Genomic DNA, 9,346 nt, shown 5'->3' with positions numbered 1-9,346 from the left:
TTCTATCTATCCCATTCTGTATTCCAAGTTCTGCAGTTCAAACCCAAGTTCTACCTTCTGGGTTCTTCTTCCTGTTCCATTCTGTTTCCTGCCCCTCAGATCCATTCCAGCTCCCCCTTTCTAGTCTTTCTGAGTGAATTAGTTGGACTTTATGCTGACTTTGCTAACTTGAGAGTTTTCCTTTACTTCTGTGGCAGTTTTAGGCTTTTCCCCAGCAGGAGGGACTTGGTTCAGATTGTCCAGCAAGTGGGTGGCCTGTGGAGACCAGGGAATTCCTGAGAGCCTGGTCTGGTTTAACCTTTTCCCTTCCCACCCACCTCTCACCTCTAGACACACTACCTTTTGTGTAACTAGAGCTAAACTGAGGACCTCCATGGTGATAATTGGGGAATGGCAGCCTTCAGATGAGAGATCCTAGGAGGGAAAGTGAGAAGACATTTAGAAAGTTGCTATTCTTCATTTAGAGAAATTAAAGACTTCTTCCAGCACAGGGGAAGGAGTGGGCAGGGAAGGTGGGAAGTGTCTGGGCAGAGCTGCATCTTCAGAACCCTGTCATCTTTCAGTTCCCCATGGTCTGAGCTGAGCACTAGCTCCCAGAGTCCTCCCAGATCCGAGAGAATACCAAGACAGCAAGACAGGGAGCTCCTCCATCTGTGGCTGCCCTGAGGGAGGAGTGGGGTGGAGGCAGCAGCAGTATCACTGGGGAGGCGAGATCTTCTAAGGAATCATGATCTGAGACTGTCACACTAGAAGGACTGCGTAGTAGACATTTGTGGGGCAGCTGTGTTAGGCTTGCTCGCGGGGTTATCAGCGGCAAGCACTTTGCCGGATTGGTACGTGAGTGCTTGTCTGTGCCACATGTATATGGCCTATATAAGGCTATGGGTGCTTGCGCTGGAGAGAGATTAGGGACTGTGGATTGCATGCCGGCCACTGTGAGGGGCCATTTTGCTGTCTGTTGCCTGAGAAGCAGTTTCCCCCTGCCTGTGTGCTTGTCCGCCATTGTGAGACATTGTTTAATAAACAGAATGGCCCAACGCTTTCCGGCTCTGCAGTTTCTCTACTGTCTGCCCGAATCCAGTGTGGACCTGCCTGGCTTTGGCCACCGGCATTACAACATTTTTGTCCCAACTCCTCCTCCTCCAAGCAGCATATCTAGTCTCCTCCCAAGACTGCAGGTGTCTCTAGGTCCAGAGATGGTGTGCAACACAGAGCTCTCCTATCTGTGAGAAGAAGCTGCCCACCACCTCCTGGTTCTCCCGTCATACTTGATGGCCCGAGGCTAGCTGTTCCCGCACTGGATCATGGTTTCTGGCTTGAGCTTGTATGTCCTCAGCTCATAGGTGTTGGGGCCTGCTCTGGGGTGTGGCTCATTCAGGAAGCTGAAGTTGAGCATCTTGTTTCTCCTGGACAGCAGCATCCGGCTCCACTCCTTTTGGAACTCTAGGGACTCCTTGTTGTTTTTGAGCTCATTCACGCAGTCCTTGGGGGCTGAGCAGCCATCTGAGGATGGCCACAGGTGCACTGCCTGGTCCGACTCCTCATACCACGTGTTCCAGTGGCCCACGAACAAGCAGGGATCATTCCCACCCAGGTGCAGCTTGGACAGCATAGCCTTGGTCAGGCTATTGTAGGCATCCAGACACTTGGGCTTCACATCATAAAACTGGATTTTCCAGAGGTTGCTGGTTTCCTTGGAAGCAGGGTGGAGTGGGCGTGCTTCCAGAGATCCACCTTGTGCACGAGAGGGAGCAGAACTAGCTGCTTTCATTGTCCTTGGAATAGAAACACACCCCAGCCGCAACATCCGCGCTGCAAAGCCCAGGGCCCCCCAGCAGCCGCTGTCACTGTGCAGCCTACACTGCAGAGATGCTGCACTGCTGCGGAGCCATGTTGGAGATGCTTCAGTCTTATCAGTGGTTAAATATCTAGTATGACCCTTCTTTTTCATGGGCCATGAAAAAAAAAAAGAAATCTTACCTTTTGTGACAACATGGATGGACATGGAAACTATTATGTTAAGTGAAATAAGCCAGGCAGAAAAAGAAAAATATCATATGACCTCACTCATTTGAGGAATCCAAGGAATAATGAGAACTGAGGAACGGAATGGAGACAGAGGAGGGATCAAAGGGACCAGAGGGAAAGAGGACAGAGGGAAAGGGGATGAGAGGATGGGATAAACCTGAAGGGAAGGGAGGCGGGCGCTATGAGGAGGGGGTAAAGGAGATGTTGAGGGGAATACGGGGGAGGGGAGATGCATTCAGGGCAACACTAGAATCTATGTAAACACAATAAATTAAAATCAATAAAAAAAAAACCTAGTACGTGCATATCAGTGGGTAAATAGCTATAGCAGGCGTGGCCAACAGTTTTTTGACCTCAGGCCAGATTGGAAAGAAAACTTTTTTCACGGGACAGACAAAATATTAAAATTAAAAAATATTAAATAGAAAAACAATTTGTTTAAGTAAACAAAATTTTATTATGTAATTTGTTTATGAATAAATGTGAGTGAAAAAAATTTTAATGTACAATAGTTTTTTTGTTTTTTTTTTAATTTTTTTTTTTTATTTATTCATTTTTAGAGAGGAGAGAGAGAGGGAGAGAGAGACAGAGAGAGAGAAGGGGGGAGGAGCTGGAAGCATCAACTCCCATATGTGCCTTGACCAGGCAAGCCCAGGGTTTCGAACCGGCGACCTCAGCATTTCCAGGTCCACGCTTTATCCACTGTGCCACCACAGGTCAGGCTGTACAATAGTATTTTATTTTATTTATTTATTTATTTATTTATTTATTTTTCATTTTTCTGAAGCTGGAAATAGGGAGAGACAGTCAGACAGACTCCCGCATGTGCCCGACCGGGATCCACCCGGCACGCCCACCATGGGCGACGCTCTGCCCACCAGGGGGCGATGCTCTGCCCATCCTGGGCTTCGCCATGTTGCGACCAGAGCCACTCTAGCGCCTGGGGCAGAGGCCACAGAGCCATCCCCAGCGCCCGGGCCATCTTTGCTCCAATGGAGCCCTGGCTGCGGGAGGGGACGAGAGAGACAGAGAGGAAAGCGTGACGGAGGGGTGGAGAAGCAAATGGGTGCTTCTCCTGTGTGCCCTGGCCGGGAATCGAACCCGGGTCCTCCGCACGCTAGGCCGACGCTCTACCGCTGAGCCAACCGGCCAGGGCCGAGTACAATAGTATTTTAATAAAAATATAATTACATACCGTATAAATATCCAAACTGTATCGCAATCAATCAAAACAATATTTAATTAATAGAATGAGCTTGAAGGGGTTATATCACAAATAAAACAATTATTTCGTTTTACAAACAGCCTGGACACGTTTTTGGTTATCAACTGCAGCTATTGTCTATGCTACAATGACACTTGATTCAGTACACTTGACCACAAAAATAACGAATTCTTTGACCTTGGGTGCGCACTGGCAAACTCCGCCTAAAAGAATGTGGGTTTCACATCGCCGCTAAACGTCAAATAGTTTATATCAGGTACAGACGAGTATAAAAGTTGTAAATCTTTATAATGGAATTTTTAAAAAAAATAAAGAAGTATCGCGAATCCATTCGACCAATTATTGGAAGTTAACCCTAGATTAGTCACATGCGGAATTCTTTTCTGTGTATCACTATCTTCTTAAATATCTCGATTTCCAATAATCAAAGACGCTTTGCTTCTGAGTAGCTGAGATTTAAAAGTAGCGGAGAATATTAAAAATTTAATAGTGGGCCGCATAAACTCATTATGTCGGCCGTATGTTGGTCATGCCTGAGCTATACTTATGTCCCCTGAGTGCTCTCTGCCAACTCAGAACCCCTGGTCCTCTGCCACAGCCCCAAGACCTTCCCATGATTCATAGAATAAAGGGTTGTCACTTTGTCTATTAAAGAGACCCTGTCCCAGTTCTAAGGCCTATGTTTGCCCTGACTGGTGAGAGTCTGGCCATACTGGTGAGTCAATATTCTGAATATCACATCTACTTGGGCTGACATTGAGCCCCCTCTTCTTTTATCAAATGGGCCCCACATGGCCTGATTTCTGACATGAGGTCCCAGCTCCACTCCTCTACCTGGCAGTATGTGCCTGCTGGCACCTTGCCCCAAGGACGGGTTTAGACAGTCTTCCCAGGAAGGACTTCTGCAGCTCAGCCTGGTGCTGTCTGAGGCACTGCAGCCCCTGACAGATCACTCTTGAGCTGACTTCTCGGTACCCCAGGTCTCTGGAAGGACACTGCAGACCCCGCCTGGGCTTGGCCAACGTCTTTGGCACTCTCTTTGTGTTCTGCGGCACCTCTGCACTGACAGGTGGTTCTGGTTCAGATCCCAGCCTTTCCTGTCCTGCCGTTTCACCACAATTAACTGGGCTGTGCCTGACAGTGTGTCTAGGTGGGTCCAGGAGAGATAAGGAGGGCAAATCATACCTTCCACCATCTTTAAATGCCCCATCTTTGCCCATATACAAAGGCAGCCAACTAACCCATATACACTCAGCCTGTACTTTCTGGGCTGCATATAACCCCTCCCTCCTCACTCTCACTCCTCTGGGGGCTGGATCCTAGCCAGCAGCTGGACAAAAAAGCCACTCTCTTGCCTGACTAGGTGGTGGCGCAGTGGATAGAGTGTCGGACTGGGATGTGGAGGACCCAGGTTCGAGACCCCGAGGTCGCCAGCTTGAGCGTCAGCTCATCTGGTTTGAGCAGAAGCTCACCAGCTTGGACCCAAGGTCGCTGGCTCGAGCAAGGGGTCACTCGGTCTGCTATAGCCCCAAGGTCAAGGCACATGTGATAAAGCAATCAATGAACAATTAAGGTGTCGCAACGAAAAACTAATGATTGATGCTTCTCATCTCTCTCCGTTCCTGTCTGTTCCTATCTATCCCTCTCTCTGACTCTCTGTCTCTGTAAAACAACAACAACAACAACAACAACAAAAAAAAAACACCACTCTTGTAGCTTCTCCCTAGTTCTCCCAGGGGTCTGGCAGAAAATTATCAGCTGAATGTGCTGTTCTTAAGTTTGCCCATTCCTCTCCTGCCTCGTCCCCTTTGGATTGAAAATAAGGCCTGAAGAGAGAAAGAGATGGGAGCACTAATGGAGTATCTGGGGCACTGGTGTGGAAGATATTTGGGGGGGAGTTTTCACCTGAAGTCTGTTAATCACACCATGCATGTTCTGCACAGGTATAGAAAGAAGCTTATCTGAGATCAAAGATTAATAAAAAAAAAAAGATTACTAACACTTTTTGAGTGCATAACCCGAGCAAGGCATTTAGCTAAGCACTTTGCAATCATTTCTTATTTCTTTCTCCAAGACAGACTACCACAGAATTTTAGATGTATGAGGTGCCCGAGGCACATTCCTAGCTGTTAAACCAACATTCCTTTCCCCTTTCCTCCTAGGTAAGAATGTTCTGATTTTATTTGGGATGGCAGTGTACCCATAGGAAAGTCTATATTCCCCAGACTCCTTTGCAGTTTTGTGACTGTAGAGGAGGAAAAATAATTTCTCTACTCTTGTAGGCCTTCTGCCTAGTCTAATAATTAATTTAGTACAAGGCAGTGTGGGGGCTAAAAGAATATTAATACTTTTCCTCCCACCTTCTAAGTTCTTCTGGCTGGGCTAACTATCAAATTAACAGAGACAGATTAATAGGATGAAAATCAAAATTTAATACATGTGCATGAGAAATTCACATAAGCATGAAAATTCTAAAGACATTGAGGCAACATTGGGCATATAAGACATTTTTGGACAAAGGAGAAAGGGGCAGGGGTAACAGGGTATTAGATTTCAGAAGCTAGAGTAGGTGGTTTACTAGTAGTTGAGGAAGAGAGGAACACATATGGCAGAAAAACTCTTGCTAGGCAACTCAGAAACATTGGGGCACCTGGGCATCTAGCTAACAGGCACCTGCCTAAAACCCTCTTAATTCAGATTAGGCTAAGGCAGCACCCTAAAATCTCCTTCCTGAAGCAGGTCTCCCTGTCTGAATCTCTTGGGCAAGAAATGGGGGAGGGCCAAAGTTTCTTCTGAGATTATTTTCTTTTTCTTTTCTGTTTTTCTTCTTTTTTTGTGTATGTGTGTTCTTTTTGTGTGTGTGTGTGACAGAGACAGAGAGAGGGACAGATAGGGACAAATAGACAGGAAGGGAGAGAGATGAGAAGCATTAATTCTTCGTTGCAGCTCTTTAGTTGTTCATTGATTGCTTTCTCATTTGTGCCTTGACCAGGAGGGTACAGCAGACCAAGTGACCCCTTGTTCAAGCCAGCAACCTTGGGCTTCAAGCCAGCAATCACGGGGTCACGTCTATGATCCTATGCTCAAGCCAGTGACACTGTGCTCAAGCTGGTGAGCCCACACTCAAGCCGGATGAACTTGCACTCAAGCCAGCGACCTCAGGATTTCAAATCTGGGTCCTCTGCATGCCAGTCCAAAGCTCTATGCACTGCACCACCGCCTGGTCAAGCTGAGACTATTTTCTTAATAAACAGCTTAAAAACCAATATCCCACAATGGTAGCTTCATGTGTCAAAACTTTATTCCCTTCAGCAAATTAATAGGAGAAAACAAAGTTAATCACACAAATATAGGGGCCTAACAGACATGAGAAAGTCAAAGACAGGCGATTGACACTATATGTCTTCCTGTGCTAAGAAGGGGCTGGGGGTCTGAGGATTCAAAGGGAAGATAGACAATTCACAGGAAGACAGAAAGAGCAAATGTTTGGTAAACAAATGTTTGCCTTGCCCTGCATTGAGGACTTGGATCTCCAGGCCCTGCCCAGCTCCTGTAGCCCACCACACCTCGCCCATATTTTTTGTAGTTATTTCTGATAATAGCTCTCTTCCTGCTATAGGCCCTCTATCTAAATTGTTTTAGGCAGAAAAGGGGAGAGTAAAAAGAAAATCTTCTGTTTCTTAAAAATAATCAGCCTAGCCTGACCAGGCGGTGGTGCAGTGGATAGAGCGTCAGACTGGGATGTGGAGGACCCAGGTTCGAGACCCCAAGGTCACCAGCTTGAGTGCCGGCTCATCTGGTTTGAGCAAGGCCCACCAGCTTGAGCTCAAGGGGTTGCTGGCTTGAGCAAGAGATTTCTCGGTCTACTGTAGCCCCCCAGTCAAGGCACATATGAGAAAGCAATCAATGAACAACTAAGGAGCCGCAACAAGGAATTGATGTTTCTCATCTCTCTCCCTTCCTGTCTGTCCCTATCTGTCCCTCTCGCTGACTCTCTCTGTCTCTGCAGAAAAAAAAATAAAATAAAATAATCAGCCTAAAATAATCTTTATGCCAAAGAGACATATTTTGGGGTGGCAAATTTTGCTCCCCTACTTGATTAAAATATGGCTAAATATATAGATTTAAATGCAAGAGTTGAGGCTCTTTGAAGGGAGTGGGGCATTTTCTACCCCTCCCTCTTCCTCCTTCTTGCTATCTCGAATTCACAGGTTTTGACTGGAGTTCCAGCAGCCACAGTGGACCAAGAACGGAAGCCATGCATGGCAGGAGAGAGAGACAGAAGGAGTCTGGATCCCCATGGAGGCCTCATAGTTGAAAACACTCTGTCTGTGGACTTCTTTAATGTGAAATAACGAAAGCTTGTGTGTGTAAGCTATTGTAATTGGTTTTTATTTCTTCAAGTTGAATAAAATTCCTAATTGACACAGGATCTGAGAAATCAGTGATTCAACAAATGGTACCAGGAAAACTTGTTATCCACATGCAAAAGAATGAATCAGACTCTAACCTAACACCATATACAAAAATTAACTCAAAATAGACCAAATGTAAACTTAAGGGCTAAAATTATACAGCTTTCAGAAGAAAACATACATGAAAAGCTTCATAACATTGAATTTGGCAATGATTTCTTAGATATAATATCAAAGGCACAGGCAACAAAAGAAAAAAACAAAGTGGACTTTACCAAAATTAAAAAGTATTGTGTGTCAAAGGAAACTATCAAAAGAGTGAAAAGGCAACCTACAGAATGGGAAAAAATATTTGAAAATCACATATCTGATAAGGGAACTTAGAGAGAACTCCTAAAACTCAACAACAAAAAACAAATAACCTAATTAAAAAATGGGCAAAGAGGCCCTGGCCGGTTGGCTCAGTGGTAGAGCGTCGGCCTGGCGTGCAGGAGTCCCGGGTTTGATTCCCAGCCAGGGCACACAGGAGAAGTGCCCATCTGCTTCTCCACCCCTCCCCCTCTCCATCTCCACCCCTCTCCCTCTCCTTCCTCTCTGTCTCTCTCTTCCCCTCCCACAGCCAAGGTTCCATTGGAGCAAAGTTGGCCCGGGCGCTGAGGATGGCTCTATGGCCTCTGCCTCAGGTGCTAGAATGGCTCTGGTTGCAACAGAGCAAAGGCCCAGATGGGCGGAGCATCACCCCCTGGTGGGCATGCCGGGTGGGTCTTGGTTGAGCGTATGCGGGAGTCTGTCTGACTGCCTCCCTGTTTCCAACTTCAGAAAAATACAAAAAAAAATAATAATAAAAAAAAAAATGGGCAAAGAACCCGAATAGATATTTTTCCAAAGAAGATTTACAAGTGGCTGATAAGCACATGAAAAGATGTTCAAAATCACTAATCATGGGGGAAATAAAAATCAAAATCACAATGAGATATCACTTTACATCCATTGGAATGGCTACCACCAGAAAGGCAGCAGACAAGTATTGGCGTGGATATGGAGAGATTGGAATCTTTGTGCATTACTGATGGGGATATAGTAGTAGAGCAGCCGCTTTGGAAAACAGTATGGTGGCTCCTCAAAACATTAAACATAGAATTACCATTTGATTTAGCAATTCCTCTTTTGGATAAATGTAAAGCCAGTAGCTATGGCCACCATCACAGCTGCTGGTTTGCATTTGATTTGGACAGATGGTAATAAAACAATGGAGCCAAGAACTGGTGGGCCATTAGCTTTAATCTTAGCTTGCACCCGGTGGGCAAGAAATACACACAGTGGGAAAACACTTCCCTTTCCATTCAGGGCTCCCAAAGCCACTGACTTATCGAGTTTTCTAGAATCAAAGGTTTCTTGCTCACCAGCCTTATTTATCTCTTTTCCCCATTTCCTTATCTCTGCACAAACTGGCTTCTCCTTCAGCACTCCACCATCTTGGCTGCTTCTCCTCTCCTTCACTTGGCCTTTCTCTGCTCTCCTCCTGCATGGGCTCCTCTGCCCTATTTTATAGTGTAGAAATCAAAACCTTTAATCCAATATACAAACAAGGAAGTCTCTGATACAAAGTCACTTATCTGAGGCATAATAGGATTTCTCATGAGAGTGCACCACCCCCTATCAGTTAACAGTTAAGGGT

The 9,346-nt window shown here is 45.8% G+C and overlaps 1 pseudogene; it reads right to left on the bottom strand.

The window, feature by feature from the left end:
* Nucleotides 1–696: 696 nt before the first annotated feature.
* On the bottom strand, nucleotides 697–1,892 carry LOC136328677 (protein NipSnap homolog 1-like; annotated as a pseudogene).
* Between the last annotated feature and the right edge of the window lie 7,454 nt (nucleotides 1,893–9,346).

The sequence above is a fragment of the Saccopteryx bilineata genome, chromosome 3, assembly GCF_036850765.1.
Source record: "Saccopteryx bilineata isolate mSacBil1 chromosome 3, mSacBil1_pri_phased_curated, whole genome shotgun sequence".
Lineage (NCBI taxonomy): Eukaryota > Metazoa > Chordata > Mammalia > Chiroptera > Emballonuridae > Saccopteryx > Saccopteryx bilineata.
The sequence above is the reverse complement of the archived record's forward strand: the minus strand, read 5'-3'. Positions and strand labels throughout refer to the sequence as shown.